At 42.4% G+C, this 16498-nt stretch overlaps 1 long non-coding RNA gene across 1 annotated transcript in view; it reads right to left on the bottom strand.

The window, feature by feature from the left end:
* Window positions 1-5574: 5574 nt before the first annotated feature.
* Window positions 5575-16498, bottom strand: part of LOC134515167 (uncharacterized) — a 58258-nt gene continuing 47334 nt past the window's right edge. The window contains exons 2-5 of the long non-coding RNA XR_010070893.1: window positions 14500-14613; window positions 13876-13927; window positions 9202-9368; window positions 5575-5709 (exon numbers count right to left, since the gene is read on the bottom strand). This is a non-coding gene — a long non-coding RNA (uncharacterized LOC134515167). The remainder of the gene's footprint in view (window positions 5710-9201; window positions 9369-13875; window positions 13928-14499; window positions 14614-16498) is intronic.

Raw genomic sequence — 16498 nt, 5'->3', positions numbered from 1 at the left:
AGTGCACAGTTACTGCTCACCCAAACTTCACAATTCCTAAAGCAGGATAGCAATGACTGTGCAAGTCTTATTAGCAGCCATGGATAAAGAGCCTTGTAGTTTGGTAGCCCAGTGCAGAGCTGAAATTCTTGGCTTGGCTCCAGCAGCAGAGGTTTGCCCCTTCAAGCACTGCTGAAACAATTGATTTTATTTTCCCGAGAGAGAAAATGAGTTAGGTGTAGCTGACAAAGATTTTCCATGGAACATTTTTCAAGCGTTGCTGGTTTTCTTTCTTTAAAATCTGGAGACATGAGGATGATTATAGTGAAAATATTTTGCATTAAGCAAATTTTTAGGTCTGTGTGAGTAGGTTGACTAGAGGTCGGGGTTTTTTTTGCCCATAGGTCTGGTAAAAGGTCTGTGCTTGCCCACATGAAAGGCCCTATTATCTCTCACTGCAAATACGCACACTAGGCTTTTCTCTCATCCATATGACCTATCAGGGCTTTCCCAACTGTTATGGTTTGAAGAACCCACAACAATTTATTGTCAACAATTATTCTATTACCTGATGACCCTTCCCCACCTGGGAAGTGGAATCATGAAAAACAAGGAAACCTGAGGACTGAAATATAAACAGATTTAATACCAAATAATTAACATTAATAATACTAGAGAAGCAGTATTGATCCCAATACCAATATAAGATATACAAGGATTATACTCAGCCAATTCTATCAGTAGGAAGGTGTGCACTCCCAGCAATGGACAGCAAATGTCGGATACTGTGAGTGCTACAGCTTTGGGAGGAAGGGAAGGGCTCAGGGGTTTGGCACTGGGGCAAGAAGTTCTCAGAATCACAGCCATCACAGAAGAGAGAGAACCCCTCATCAAACTTTCTAATTTATATCAAATGTGATGTTCATGGTATGAAATAATCCTGTTGCCCATCTTGGGTCAAGTGCCTGGGTCTCTTTTCTCCTTGTCCCTGCACTTGGTGAGCTCAAAAACACTGAGACCTTGAAACCTGCATACCATATCTGGCTATAAAGTAAATATTTTCACAAATTTAGACACTAGAGTCTTCTAAACATGCAGTTTTCCCAAGCATTAGAAGACACCTTACTGAAATATAGAATTACTGAGAGAGAAATTAATCCTGTGTTGCTCAAACCAGGACACCAACCCAACCCACCAGGGCAGAAGCATTTAACATTTATAACTCAACCTAGCCAGAAGCCAAAGCCCTCCAGCTGTGGCAGGGCTCTTTACCCCTCTGGTAAAGTTTTGGTTCCTGCCCCTCCTCAGGGAAAGCAGAGCTCAGATGGGAAATGCTGGGAGGAGGAGCTGCCTCTTGGCTTGTTTGCAGGGTGCGTGGAGGCCCGCCAGTTCTTGATGCTGAGATGACACTGGGAAGGGATCCTAATGGCAGCTCCTGGCAGTTCATTAGCACCATCAAAGTGTTCTGCCCATCCATTAAATGTCATTACCCTTAGTGAACTTAATGCTATCTTAGGATTGCATTTCAGTCTATCTGATATCTGTGCAGAGGTGCTGGCAGCAGGGAGCTGTTGGGTGGCCTCTGTGAGGCAAGGCCAGTGCCACCCTGTGCCAGACATGGCCACTTCCAGCTGGTTCCAGATGGCTCCAACAGACTCACCACAGGACACAGCTGAGCCCCTCAGCCAAGATGGTCCCTTCTCAGAGGGGAAAGCATATTTAAGAAATGGTAAAAGCACTGCGTGGCAGCTGTGAGAGGGAGGAGTGAAAAAACATGTGAGAGTAGCGGCCCCACAGCCATGGTGTGAAGAAGGCGGGGTGGAGGTGCTTCAGGTGCTGGAGTAGAGATGCCCCTGTAGCCCATGCAGGACCTTGATGGAGCAGATACCCATACTGCTGTGCGAGGAGGACCCCACAGCAGAACAAGTGGATGTGCTCTGAAGGAAGCTGCAGCCTGTGGAGAGTCTATGCTGGAGCAGTGTCCTGGCAGGACCTGTGGCCCCATGGAGAGGAGCCCACAGTGGAGCAGCACCCCCCACCCCCTTCAAAGGAGCCCCTGGGAGCGCGAGGTACCAGGGTGTGGGGCGTAAAGCTCCAGAGGGGAGTTCATCTGGTGAGAGGGAGCTCAGCCATGGTGTCTACCCAGTAGAAGGCTGTGTCTTCTGCACTTGCCAGAGCAGTCGTAGCAACACAGACAGAGCTCTAATGGAAGCATGCAGCCACCCAGGCCTCTGGTTGCAGGGGGTGCCACAACCTCAGGGCTAATGGAAGGTAGTAGGGAGAACAGCTGTGTGAGGTGCTATCAGGTGGATGATCTACTCAGCCTGGTGGCAGGGCTAAAAGAGGAAGCAGAAAGGATACTGAGCATCAGGGAGTGTGAGAAAGAAATAGATTAGTGGAATTGGGCTCTGACCTCCCTGAGAGAGAAACTGGAACAGCCGCCAAAAAAAAATCCACGTTAAAGGAGATCCTGCACCCTCCCCCTGCCAGACTGAAGGCAGTAGCCAAAAAGAGAGCTGTGAATGTAGGCAAGTCTGTGCTAGGGGTGGCAAGTGAACCCCCTCCTTGCCCACCTCCCCTAACCAGGTGCCTCTGTACAATAGGTATGAGGCTCTCAAGGAGGTAGGCCAAACCATGGATGATGTGGGGAGGGGGCCAAGGAAGCTGGTTAGTATTCAAGGATCCCAAGAAAGAGCTCATCAGGCAAAAAAGCCAGGAGGCCTGCAGGGTTTAACAAGGAGCTCCTGGACAAGCTCAAAAGCAAAAAGGAAGCCTACAGAGGGTGGAAGCAAGGACAGGTAGACTGGGAGTAATACAGAGAAAATGTCTGAGCAGCCAGGAACCAGATTAGGCAAGCTAAAGCCCAGATAGAATTAAATCTGGCCAGGGACATCAAGACAACAACAAGAAAAGGACAACAAGAAAAACTTCTATAAGTATGTCAGAGATAAAGGGAAGACTAGGGAAGATGTGGGTCCTCTCTGAAAGGAAACAGAAGACCTGGCCACACAGCATATAGAGAAGACTGAGATACTGAATGACTTTGTCACCTCAGTCTTCACAGTCAAGGGCTCTAACAACACTGGGCTTTGAGCAACCTGGTCTAGTGGAAGGTGTCCCTACCCATGGCAGGGGGGTTGGAACACGATGATCTTTAAGGTCCCTTCCAACCAGAATCATTCTATGATTTCCTCCAAAAATGTCTCGCTCTTGAGTCTAACCTTTCTGTAGCTGAAGCCACAGACTGTTTAGCTTCTCACAATGCTGGAACAGTTGCACACGCTGAAAGTGCATCTGTTTGAAATGTAATTAGGTTCATCATGGATAGTGAATTTCAGTTTTAATTAGGATGAGAGAACTTCTTTTCTCTTTAATCCTGCAGGACTGTTCTGAGCAGGTCTGCCTATCTGTATGTGAATTTGTTTCCCTCTGTTTGCTTTAAATACGCACAGAGTCTGCACACAATTGTAGGTACCAGAGGGAAAATTTGTGTCTGATATAGTGACATAGGGAAAGCAGCCACGTTCCCCTAGGCTATCCCTGAAGTAGAGTGAAACACCTTTAATCCTGTTTCATGAAGCCCTTGCTGTGCAGGCAAGAGCATGTGGGGCATGGGGACAGGAAAAAAGAAAGAGCATGATGGGAGAAGCAATGTCCATTTTGGTGTAATTCAGCTGCTGTTGACTATGAGATATTAACACAAAGCTTAAGCAGCTGTCTGATATTTTGCAGTAACAAAGCTTGATCCTGACAGGAAAAAAATAGTAGTGCAGAGTTACCACCCTCTCTTCAACCTGCCCATATCTGCAGTTTTATCTTCATCATTACTATAAATTCATCTTTGCAGCTGTGGAAATAACTGAAATAACTGGAATGCTTGCGGATGGCTGCTTTTGTCACATTTTCTGTAGCCTGTAGATGAGTTTTACCACAGGGAGAGCCGGGGGGTTAGTATTGGCTGTAGATCTGCAAAGCCTTTGTTTGTAATAGTCACCTTTTAATATCCTTAAGCCACCTTTGTAGATCCATTATTGTTGTTTTGTCGTCTCAGGAGTGGTTCATTGCACACTTTTTTCAGCCTCTTCAGGTACTGCAAGTAGTAATGGGACTTCTCCCCATCCCTTAATCCGCACAGTGGAGGAGATTTATTTTACGGTAACATTTCTGTTTCATAGGTTAGCTGATTAATTTGTAACATTATCAGGATACAGGAACCAGCACTAAAAAAACCTCTAGAAATAGAAGTAAAAAATCCCAAGCGTGGTGAGAGATGACACGCTGACTTCTGGTCAGCAGGGATCTTCACAAATTCTCCTTGCCTTGAGGGAAAAATTTTCGCTTTCCCTTGTGATCTGACACCATCTGGCTCCTGCTTCCCTCAACTGCTCAAGAAGGCTTGTGTTTTGGTCCAAGCACTAAGCTTGTGTTTATTTGTAAACACTCATAAATCACTTTGATTTCAAAGCATTTTTGTACAAATACAAGAATTTTTCATGAGATTTTGATACAATAGGAATCTGAATTTCATTTTAGATCACTTCAAAAGGAGGAGCTTTGCATTATTAGCTTTAGAGAGCTTGGAGTATTTGTGGGTTTTTATGTGTTTGTAAAGTTGACTTTATAGTTGGTTTTGCGTTCAAACACAGGGGAAGGAGGGAAATAATCAGGTTCCATCAGTGTAACCTATCAGTTTAAAATGGTATCTTTTCTTCCACTTAAAAAGAAATTGGTGTATTCATTTATACGTATAGTTAATTATCTTCACTCCGGTGATCTAAGTATTTCTCACAGCTAAATGACTGCAGCATTTTGAATCATCCTGAATTTAAAAAAAAAAAAAAAAAAAACCGAGGAAAAAAGTCATGCACAAAACATAATGAGATTCCTATGGGTTTAAAAACGTCTCTGTATATTCTGGGCTTCTATAAAGTCATTTAAATGAAAGAAGTATTAAAAAAAAAAAAATTCCTTGCCTTAAAGATGAACACAGACATAAAAACTTATTCCCCATGGAAATTGTGCCTTTAAATGACATTTTACTTTTATGAACAGTTTTATTACAAAATAGATTTCCTGCAGCTAATTTCATCAGTTGTCCCACTTCGCTGCTACTTTCCACTGCCTCTCTAACTTCTTGTTATCTAAGTAAGGGTACATTAATTGCTATATGATGTAAGAGAGTTGTCTGCATGCCAGAGCCCTACGCAGGGAGGCATTGTGCCTAGCAGGTCTCACTGAAGATGCCTGCACCCAGCTGACTGTGGTAGCAGTATTTAACCAATTTTTCCATGTGATGGATTAAGTGTCATTGATGGATGTGGGTAATGGTATCTCCTGAGTGTCATTTTAACAAGATGTATATGTTGTTGGACGTATTTCACAAGTCTTTGTAATAATGCATTAGTCTCACTGAGAAGGAATAAGTGATTAGTAGCACTAATTAGAAAGTTCTTGGAGACAGACTTTGGTTGATAAAGTACGGTGTGAGATTTCAGTCATTAACAATAACACAATGAGTTTGAGGTAGAATCAATCTAGGAGGGTGATCGCACAGATGACATTAAAAATTATACATTCCTTATTAATATATTGATTTGCATTCTGAATTAAGTGATGGCATTTAATAAAGAAGAAAAAGAGGGATTTTTTTTCAATTATATTTGCTGTGTGAGTGATGTGTAGTTCAGATTCAGAGCAAGGAGTTTAATCTTCTGTTATCTGCAGCAAGACCTGCATTTATGGAAAAAGAAAAAGAGAGAGCATGAGAGAGGGAATTACCTAGTGCCTGGGAAAGCTCATTATCTTGGATCTGGGTGGGCTGGGAAGCCTTTCACAAATATTGCTAGTCATTTCTTTTCTTTCTGTGTGGCAAAAGTGACGAAGAAATCAATTTCTCATTCTGCAATTTCCATTTCCAATTACCAAAGCTGAGGAAATCTTGGAAATGGATGAGAAATGGATAATATTTATGATTCCATTCAAAATGTTCACCTATCTGGACCAGCCCTCGCTGGGAAATAACCCTGAACCCAAGCATCAGAAGACCACATGCTGTCTTTGCAGAATTGGGCTAGAGGCAATAGCTAGATATCTCTACCTTCAGTCCCACATGTTAGTGTCAAGTGGCTCAACAACCATTTAGTTCCATTTAATCACATCACAGCAGGGGCAGTAGCTGGAGCCCCTGCATAGAATGAAGGAAAGTCTGAATCTATGGAACCATCTGTCTACAAAGTCACTTTGTCTCATTCCACTACTTGCCCAAGCTTGCTATATGACAGTGCTTAAACCTTTTGCATTGCAGGGTTGGTAACATCTGTATATTGCTATTCTTCTCTGGCCACCCCAGTGAACCTGCACTTGAACTGGGGATAGCAGGCAAGGTGGTATTTTGGGTCAACGCCTCTGCTGAAAAAAATCTTACATTCAACCAAAAAAAAAAAAAAAGATGTTATGATCCTCAGGATGGGGATGTATCACAAGGGAACACTGCATGGTGGAGCTCCTCATTAGCACACGTGCTCAGTGTCCCTAACTCAGTGACTGTCACTGGGTGAGTGCTCTCACCCTGTGTTGTGGACTCGCACTGCTGATTGGTATATGCCATAGCAGAAACACAGACGAGTAGCGTGCAGTTCTGATATATTTTGCTTCATCTTCTTCACAGATCAAAAAGATGCCTTTGTGAAGTTGCTCAGTTATCAACTCCACCCCAAAGGGGACAAGCCTGACACTCCGCCACAAGGGAGCTGGTTTCTGCCTCAGTTGCCTGCAGAATGCCAAGCAGAGGAGGACGTGTCAGCAAAGGTGTGGGAGATGTACATTGTGTGAAGGGGAAGGAAGGGTTACAGTCCAGGGCTGTGCAATTTGCCTTCCTAGAGATGTCTGTGGGGAAGAAGCCTGTGCTTCCCGAGTGCACAGTCTGCATGTGCCTCCGGGTTGGGCAAAGAAGATGAATCTGCAAAAGTGTAATATGACTGTCAGCAACACTAGATATTCAACCAGGATTAAATTCTTCTGTGCTCTGGGTGCAGAGCCATGGATATTATCAGCAGGAGGGGAGTCTGCACACCATGGGGTAGCCTCCTGCTGAGAAGCACTCAAGGTTTGTTGCACCTCAGAGAATCCTTTGTGAATTGCAGGTGCATCATTCTCAGCCACTTAAGTACAAACTGTAGAAGAAATTGGAGGGTTCCCATTGCCTGAAGGAAGGGCGCAGGCAGGTTTAGAGGGAAGAACAGCTCCCACTAGCACTAGTGCATGGTGATAAGGGAGGCCATCTCCAGCACTGTGTCACCTCACTTCAAGCCCTTGGTATCTGGGAGCTGGTCTGTCTACAGACATATCTACAATGTTGCTATCCAAGCTACCCAACTGCCACTGAGACATATCTTTAGAGAGACATCTCTCCACTGAGTCTTACCTATTGGACTCGGTTTGAGAACTGTTCTGTTGAACTATTATTTGAATTATTCTTCAAGATTTGGACAGGCATACGTCATACACGTGACAATTGAAGACAGCTCATTTGTGACCTCTATGACCCCAGATGTGCTGTAGTTCCATGTCCAAGTAATTGCACAGCAAGTCAGTGTAACCTACCTTCAGACAACATGGATACGTTAAAGGGGACGCATAGGCTGCAGGTAAAGTGACCTTCAGATGCGCTTCCTTCCCGTGGAAGCAAGTTTAGGATCTGATGCAATCTCGGATCTCAGCTTGAAACAGAGCTGGGACGCAGCTAAGAGAGGTACTATGTGTGGGAACTGATAGGCTCACCCACAGGTCTTACGCACCAGGCAGAGCAAGGTATGCCTGAAAGAGCTGCTTCTCTCTATGTTAGCAGCAGAAGTTGCCACATTAAAAAACAAAGGTTGTGAGACTGGTGCCTGCCTCCCCTGCCATCCTTGAAGGATTCAGTCCTTCAAATCATCTATCTGTAGAGTGGGATCAATAAGCAACTTTCTGCTCCTTAGGGAAAACCATGTGTTTTGGGATAGGTTCTCTCTGAAGCTTCCCTTGTGTTGATGGAGGCTTCACAGAATAGTATGTATTACCTATTGAGGTAAAAAGAACTGGAGAAGCTCTGGGTTTATGAGGAGGAAAGTGGTAGGCTGGGAAAACAGGTGTCCAGAACTGAAACTGAGCCTTTCAAGAATTACATTTTTAGCAGATGCTCAGGACAGAGTTCTATTGGTTTATAATAAGCAGGACAGGCAGAAGAAACCTGCTCTGTCCGTGAGTGCCTTTTGAAGATTCTACATTTCTGATGAGTTATTCAGATCATTTTCAGAGAGGGGAAAAAAAAAAAGCAGCAGATGGTTTCTATTGCAAAAAAAAAAAAAAAAACACACCAAAAAACATCTGCTTGGAGACTTTCCTGAGAATTTTTGTAGCTGATCCCCTGAGTGCCTGACTGCAGGCCTGGCATACTTCGGTTTTGATGTCTGAAGTTTATGGCATAGCAAGGCACAGAGGTTTAACAACGCATTCTGTATGTGCTAGGGAGGAATTAAAGACTGCACCCTGCAAGGAAAAAACAGGGTCAGTAAGTGTTAGCAAATCCTCTTAAGAAGGCTGACTCAGAACCGAAAACCCCTCTTTAATCAAAAGATTTCTCCAAATCTCATCTTGTCCTGAAGATCAGAGACAAGTGAAAACTCTCCAAGGATTTATTTTTTTTAACTAGAATTCTGCTAAATTTTGGATGGCAGCCCATGTTTAAAAATTAGGCAGCTAATTTCAAGTATCTTTTCGGACATTCTTGAAAGAAATAGCTGTTTACAGGAACATATGTGCATGGGAGGCCTTATTAAAGGAAGAAAAATGTCTTTTATGAACACTGTCAGGTATCAAAAAGGAAGGACACTAGTGTGTAGGAAAGTAGTCGAAGCTATAAACAACTTCATGTTTGAACATAAAGGAGTTATGAGCTTGCTTAATCATAATGGGTGGTGGTCAGAAGATAAACTATGAAAACCTGGGGTAGGGGGAATCTCAGTGAATTTATTTGTTTCAGTCTGTTTATTCCTCTAGCATTCTGTGTAGGAGGGTCAAAAGGGCTGTTGGGAGACCTGTGTCAGGTTTGAAAGCTCACTATTTTGTCTCTACTACTTGCTGCCTTTGCAAAAACATATGTAAAATAAAACCCAAAAAGCAGACCAGCAGACCTTTATATACAATCTCCAAGAGGTGGAAAGACAAATGTTAAGCTGGACTTACAGGCTCCTTCTTGCCCAGATTTCTCACTGCAGAATGATCCACTCTTGAGATGAAGGATGAAGAGTTCTGCTCTGTTTGTCTCCCTCTTTACTTCTCCTGAATCTCAGAACAACTTCTGCCTTCATATTTAATTCCCCTTGGGAAGAAGGAGCAGTAGGTTCAAACCCCTGTTAAGGAGGAGGACATGGCGGTATAAATCAGTCAGCACTCCTGGCAGTACACGCTCATTCCTCGCAGTACCCGTCTCAGTACCGGTCTCAAAAGACAGTGTTTGCAAGAAGGTGTTTTGAGCAGATATGCATTGATGTAAAATATGTCCCTCCTATCTTTCAGTCACTGAAAGTACCTTTGTGAATACAGCCACCTCAAAAAGTACTTTGCAGTTTTCCTTGTCATTTGGCCCTTGCATAGATCTTGATTTTGTATTAAGATCCACACTTCATTGTGTCACAAATACAAAAATTATGAAGCCCTTATTCATTAATGAATATGCATAGTTCATCAAAAAAAATAGCTTTTGCAAGAAACAGACAGAAATACTTGGAAAGGTAGCGTTCACCACCTGGATGTTCAAACACGATGTCTAAGCAGATTGTGATAATCTTCCCTTATAATCAATGGAGAGATCTATTTCTCTGTGGTTTCCTCTCAGACCAAACTAAGTGTCAAGGAGAGTTCAGAGAAATTGCATCCCATGAGTGTGAAATCTGTTTTTTGACTATAAAGGGTTCCTAGGGTGACTGGCTCAGACTTATGCACCTAGCTTATATCTATCTGAAACTAGGAAACATAAATCCAACCTGCAGTGTCAGAGCTGGGCTCTTTATGTTGACAATTTTGAAAGATAACAGGTACAGGTGTTGATGTAATATGTAACATACGTAGCACAATTTATAACAACAAGTGCTTCTCCAAGATATGAAGAAGCGAGACTCTCGTCTCTCCTTTCTACCTTTGATGGACACTGGCTTTCCTACAGTACATTCAAGGCTGTCATTAACATTTTGATCCTGATTCTTTGCATGTATATTCTTCAGCTTTTTAGTTTTGGATCAGGCTGTTCTTTTGAAGCACGTATTCTGATTTTTTTTCTACTTGCCGTGCTTTGGCTGATGTTAAAGAGCAGTCTTGAAGCACACAAATTGGATTTCTTTTTGGCTGAAACTAACCCGGAAGATATGTTCCATATGTGCACCAGTATGCGACTGCTAATGGGAATTCAATCCAGGACACCGGAGCTCCTCAAGAATGAAAGGCCCTTACACCACCACTGTAATGTGGCTATCACCGGCTGCTCAGCACCAGAAATTTAATTCTGCAGACCAACTCCTGCCGGACTGCACTACTTGGTGATGTAGAAGAGTCTTTCTGTTAAACCCTTCCTAAGGTTTGGGATGCTCAACACTGGAATTAGATGAAGCTGACCTTTCCCCATCGTAAAAACAGATGAACCTCTCAAAATCCTTCAGCCCAGCTAAGCACTGCAAAATGCAGGTATTTTTCCTTAACCTCATGTGGCTTGAAAGCCGTACTGAAAATATACCAGTATTACCCTACCCAGAACAGGAACAACTTCTAAAAGTCATTGAGGGGAAAAAAAGCTACAGAAATTGCTTGTTTAGTGGTTTGAAGAGGTTTAGGGTTGGTTGGTTTAGGATTTTTTTTGGCACTCTGTTTGGATTTAGATCACTTTTTCTTCAAATCTGTCATCATTCATCCATCCAATCAAAAAATAATTACATACCGTTTGATAAGGTAAGCCTAAATAATGTTTTGAAATGTGTATACAGGTGATATTTAAGATGGGAAAAAGGTAAAGGTTAGAGAAGAGATCTGAGGCGTGGTTTTACCAGGCAGGACTGATGCTGTTAAGAGAGCTGTATCACTTTTGTAGCTCCTATGGCTTCCGTAGTAAAGTTTATCTGACAGAAATTGTCAATCTGAGAAGTACTGAACCTGTAGTTTACTGAAATCCATCACAACCAGGTATACCTTTGCTTTCAGGCAATCTCTGGGAAGAGTTTCCTTATGTCATTTGAACAAAGATCCACTTTTTCATGAAAACCAGGGAGCAGTTTCTCTAAAGCATGAGCTGTGTGGAAAGGCTTGTATACGCCTCCTTGAGTGGAGCCTGCTTGTGCACTTGATATAAATTTAATCATTATACATGCCATTCTTTTTTATTAAAATAATAACATCTTCCAGGCAATCAAGCTGAGTTTCTTGAAACTCAGCAGTTTTACCTGCTTATTTATGGTAACATCAAAGTATGGGCACTCTCATTACAGTCTGTAAATAACCAGGGTTATGTCCTTGATCGGTGAAATATTAGAGTGTTGTGTGAGTGGGAGTGTCTGTCTGTTACTCTTGGGAGACTATAAAGTGAACAGAAAATAATTACCTTTTTTTTTTTTAGTATTTTTGATAATACAGTCATGCTTTACTGATGGGGTATATATCATGATCTGCTGGTCTTTTATACTGTCTCCCACAGCGTCTCAAACAGAAGCTGAAGAAAACATCAGGCAGCACAATATGATGGTTCCCTTCATATTTAATCCCACAGACGAGTCCATGCAGAGCAGGACATGACCTAGTCCCTTTTCATGAATTAAGTGCTGGAGAAAAGGTGTCAGGGAACAGAATCAGGGTTTGCTGGTGCAGTCCTGTTGAGTACCGTTCAGCGCAAGCCCTCTAATGTTTTTCCACCCAGTGACAGACCAAAGAGTTTATATACATCAGGGGTATGCTGAGGGGTACGCATTTCAAGGTGGCAGCTGGCAGTGGCGGCTCTACAGTAGCTCAGTTCTGTGAGAGCTGTGAGCTCCACTTGTAATCCAGGGTTTTACAATGACTCCCAGACCTGCAAAGGGTGGGGAATGCCCCTGCACAGCTCTGAGATCCTATTGAAAAGGATGCGCTATATGGAAACCAAAGAACCTCGAGAGCAAGCTTTTTAGTGAGCTCAGGAAGCTGGACTTCCATGGGACTATGTCAGAGCTGTTCCATAGGTGATGCTGTCACCCACATAAGCGAGGACATAAAATCTCTGCACCACTAGGGCAGAAAACTGTGTCTGTGTGGTAATACAAATAGTGCAAAGTGAAATTCAGTTTGGGTCTAGTTGTTCTGACTGGCCTTGGGATCCGTATTCTACCACAGGTAGATGTGGTCATGGGTGGTACTGTCTTAAACTAATCTGCTCCTCCTTTGCACCATGCAAGTACATGAGTAGGAGCATTTGTGCCCTCAATTACCTCATCTCCAAGGATTAGGAGCCTTAATACTGTGCTTTACTTGGCCATACCCAGTAATTGGCCGTCCCATTTGCAATTGTTCTTCATTTCAGTATTTATTAATTTTTCATCATTTACCTCAAGGGATGGGATGTTAGGGGTAGAAACGTGAAATTCATTGCCAAAATACTCATCCTGCCAACACAGTATCTGTGATGTTTACATTTCTGATGTATTGATGAGTAAAGTTGAGATTTTGGGGTGGGAGAGATTCATGGGCAAAGGCCTGAAATAGCATGAGAGCTTCTAGAAATATTAGGTCTGCAAGGGAAGGGATATGAGGTTTCTGCCACTCCTTAGTTGATCATTAGTAGGTTGTGTGAATATTTGTGTGTCTTCCATCCTCAGAGCTCCCTGAATATATTTGCATTTTTACCTGTAGCTAGTGCTTCATTTTAGCATTTCTCCAAACGTTAAATGTCCTGAGCGAATGTATTGACACAGCACAGCCTGTTACAAAATTGCCCACACTTTGTAGAGATGTGTAAATTGCTTATATTATTATTCTTTCCTTTCTGACCTCTTTCTCTATATTTTTGTTCTCATTTAGCTGTTCTCACACAATGACACGCGCTAAGTGTTCCCTTCAGCATGTGAATGTCAAGATAACCTGAGGTTAAATTATAGCTTGCTAAAGAGGAGCCTTGAACCATGTGATGTTATGCTTCCATTTCTTTCTTGCTGGGGGTGGGGGTAGGGGGCAGAGGGAGGAGAAGGAGGTTTAGTGGCAGCATTTAACAAAATATCCAGATTCTAGCTTTGTGATTTTGCTCTTTATTCGCACTCTCACTTAAGGTGTACGCCACGCTTGTGTGTGTGTTAAACAACATCTGAAGAAGTTGGAATACATTAGCATTTTAAACAACATGAAAATGCACAGGGTACCATCTGGGACTCTGCAAGTTGTACTATGAAGAAATAAGTTGTATTTAAAAGCTCCATTTAATGTTTGGAATAAAATCTGTGTTTTCTTAACAGCTGAGAACAAAACATTTTCCAAAAACAAGGCTTAGCTGCTCTGGGCTCTCCCCAATGGCCCGATGCTGTGTGAAATGGGGAAGGAGAGTCCCACTTTATGCAGTTTTCCTCCCTTGGTGGGAGGAAAATTCTTGATGGCTTTTTTGGTTTGCTTACTTTTCCACTCTGTAGGCAATTTTAAGAACTCACATGCTGTGCTACATGAAAACAATTTCAGAGGAATTTACCTAAAAAAGCTTTGTTTTGCTGATTCTTTTTACGGTTTGCTTGCCCATGGCTGGGCATCAAGCCTCTCCACCTTGTCTGGGGAAGGGATGCTCTCGTGTGAGCAGTCTACTGCTCTCAGTAAATCACTTCACTTCTCTGTACTAGTGATCGATTTTGTTCTGATTTTACTTACCTGTCAAATGAGTGTTCCACTACTTCACTCAGAGGTCTACACATGGAAACTGCTGTATTAGAAAAAAATGACAAGTGAAAATTAGACCAAGTTAATTAAGAAGCTTCTCTGCTCTGATGTTTTCTTATGAGCTTTGTCAAAGCTGCATTTCAGGGTAGATACGGAGGATCCAAAAACACCAGCTCACCTTGGTCAGTCTCAAGGTGAGTTGATCAAAGCTGGCGAGTGTAACTCCATGATTAATTGAGGATAGGCTACTCTGCTCGTGTTATTAGATTTACATATACCCTTGATTGTTAACACACAGAGCATGCTGGACATAATCTCCTGACACTGAATACGATGAATGGGGACTCTGAACGTTCTCCTCGTTTTGCTCCAAGTTGATTCCCACAGCATTTGAATGTGTGCTTAGAGCTTAGCATGCTCTAGGGCTCTGCTAAACTTAATCCTGCAGGATTCCTAAGGCAGGTTCCTGTGAAACATGTAACACACAGCAAGATGGCAAAGCAAGAAAGTTTTATTACCAGGCTACAGATAGCTCTTAATACATCTCTCGCCAAAGAAGACTTTATACCATGCAACATCATTACACAGTCTTGATATCTGCGACAAATCACTCACCACTGCTCTGGCTTTGGTTGTTACCGAGGCAGTAAAGATGGCACGGGTCTGCTTTTGCAAGGGAAGAGGTGTGCCTTCTGAAATAGGGCCTGGGCTGTCCAACAGCGGAAGCAACTGGAAAGTAAGAAGAGAGGTAGGCTGGCTGCAGGGCTGGCTTGTTACCCACCCATCCTCCCATGGCTGAGCTGGGCTAGACACAAACCCAGTGCAAAGGAAGCCCCTGAACAGCACTCTCTTCTGTCCCCTTGTGCTGGGGAAGCATCCATGCTGGTTAAGGTTATGGGGTATCATTTGTGCTTCTGGGGAAATGGATAAGGATTGCTGAGAGCAGATCAGAGAATGACAAGATGCATTTTCCTGCAGGATCCGCTTTCTCTTCCAGGTAATAACTGAATACATGTAATTGGTAAATCAAGGGTCTTGTTGCTTTAAAGCAAAAGAACGGCGCATCCAGGAGTACAAACCCTAAATAATGAATAATAAGAATAATGTTATTGAACAGCTGCAATGCTGCAGTGAGTACTTAAATGTCAGCTTTAAAAACCTATATGCCAAATATATCTTCTCTTGGAGAGAATATTTACCTTAATGTTCTCTAATGAAAAATATAGCTAAAAGATTTATAATTACAGTGGTACACTTAGAAGGGATTTACAAGTATCAATGTATCTACTGAGCTGAAAGAAAATCCATTAAGTTTTGTCCCCTAAAAATGGCTGTTGCCTTCCCTGTTCCCAAATAAAATAAGTAGATGTTTTTCCTGTGAACATTCATTAAATGCTCATCAGGCATAATATAAGTGACAGCAGAGCTTCAAGACACAAATCACTCTCATGAATCCTCACACTGGATCATTCATTTAAATATGTACTTGTCTCTTCTTTTCTTTTTTTTTTTTTAATGATGCCTTTTCTGTTGCAAGAAGAGATGTTTGATTGCTCTTTACAGGTAAATTTTTTTTACCCCTTTTTAAAAATCATTAACATAATAGAAGAGTGACATTTCTCCGTTTAAATGATGCACAAATAAGACAGGGAATTTTTAAAGACATTTTTGATCTTGTTCTTTTAACGCAAGTAATTCTTTAAAACAAATTGCCTGAAGTCAAAGAAAGTTATTGCCCCCCTCCCCCAAATAAACTTCTCTTTACGAGGAAAACCTGAATATAAATGAAATCTTTTAGTCTACAAAGAATAGAGAAAACTATATAAATTGAATGAAAATGGACTATTAAAGGAAATTAGGAGCATACGCTGCTTTTTTGAAAAGGCTCAAACATTAGCTATAAGTCTTTTAAATCGGCTGATTGTTGGTGGAAGAATGAAATGAGATAGACATGATATGCATAATGTAGACTCCAAATGCATTACTACATTCATCACATGAGAGTTGAAGGGAACAGCAAGGTTTATCCTAAAGGGAAAACAAGGCAGGGAGGAACATTTACATTGTCTGATGTGGAGAAAAGGATGATATAAATTCCATTTAGAGGTCAGCCTGTCATTTCCCTAACTCAGCTGCTTGGTAAAGAGAAGGGAGTTGTCTTAGCAAAATCTCTCCACATGCTATTGCATTCATGGTGGTGGGATGAAAAGCCACAAGAGACCTTTCTCTGAAGTGGGAGCAACTAATCAATGAATCCATTGCTTGAATGTTGTCAGCCACCAATGCAGCGCACACATTATCGTGTTTGAAGAGATGCTGTTGTTAATGCCCATAGCACGGAGTTATTAAATCCCGAAGCCAGCCTGTCTCAGAAGTCGATGCCTGGTTATGGCTCCACAGACTGTCTTGGGTTTCTCCTCATCCGTGTTCTGAAGCAATGACAAAGCAGCAGGACTGTGAAATCCTTTGCCTGTTCCAAGGATTGCTGTGTGTAGGAGTACATTCCTTGCACAGGAGGGGAAGAAAATGTGGACACCCTCCAACTTGAGGATTTGCAGGAAGGCAGCTAAGCCAGCTGCAAAGTCTGGGATGCTGAATTAGATACTAGTCTAGA

This window comes from Chroicocephalus ridibundus, chromosome 4 (genome assembly GCF_963924245.1).
Source record: "Chroicocephalus ridibundus chromosome 4, bChrRid1.1, whole genome shotgun sequence".
NCBI classification, from domain to species: domain Eukaryota; kingdom Metazoa; phylum Chordata; class Aves; order Charadriiformes; family Laridae; genus Chroicocephalus; species Chroicocephalus ridibundus.
The sequence above is the reverse complement of the archived record's forward strand: the minus strand, read 5'-3'. Positions and strand labels throughout refer to the sequence as shown.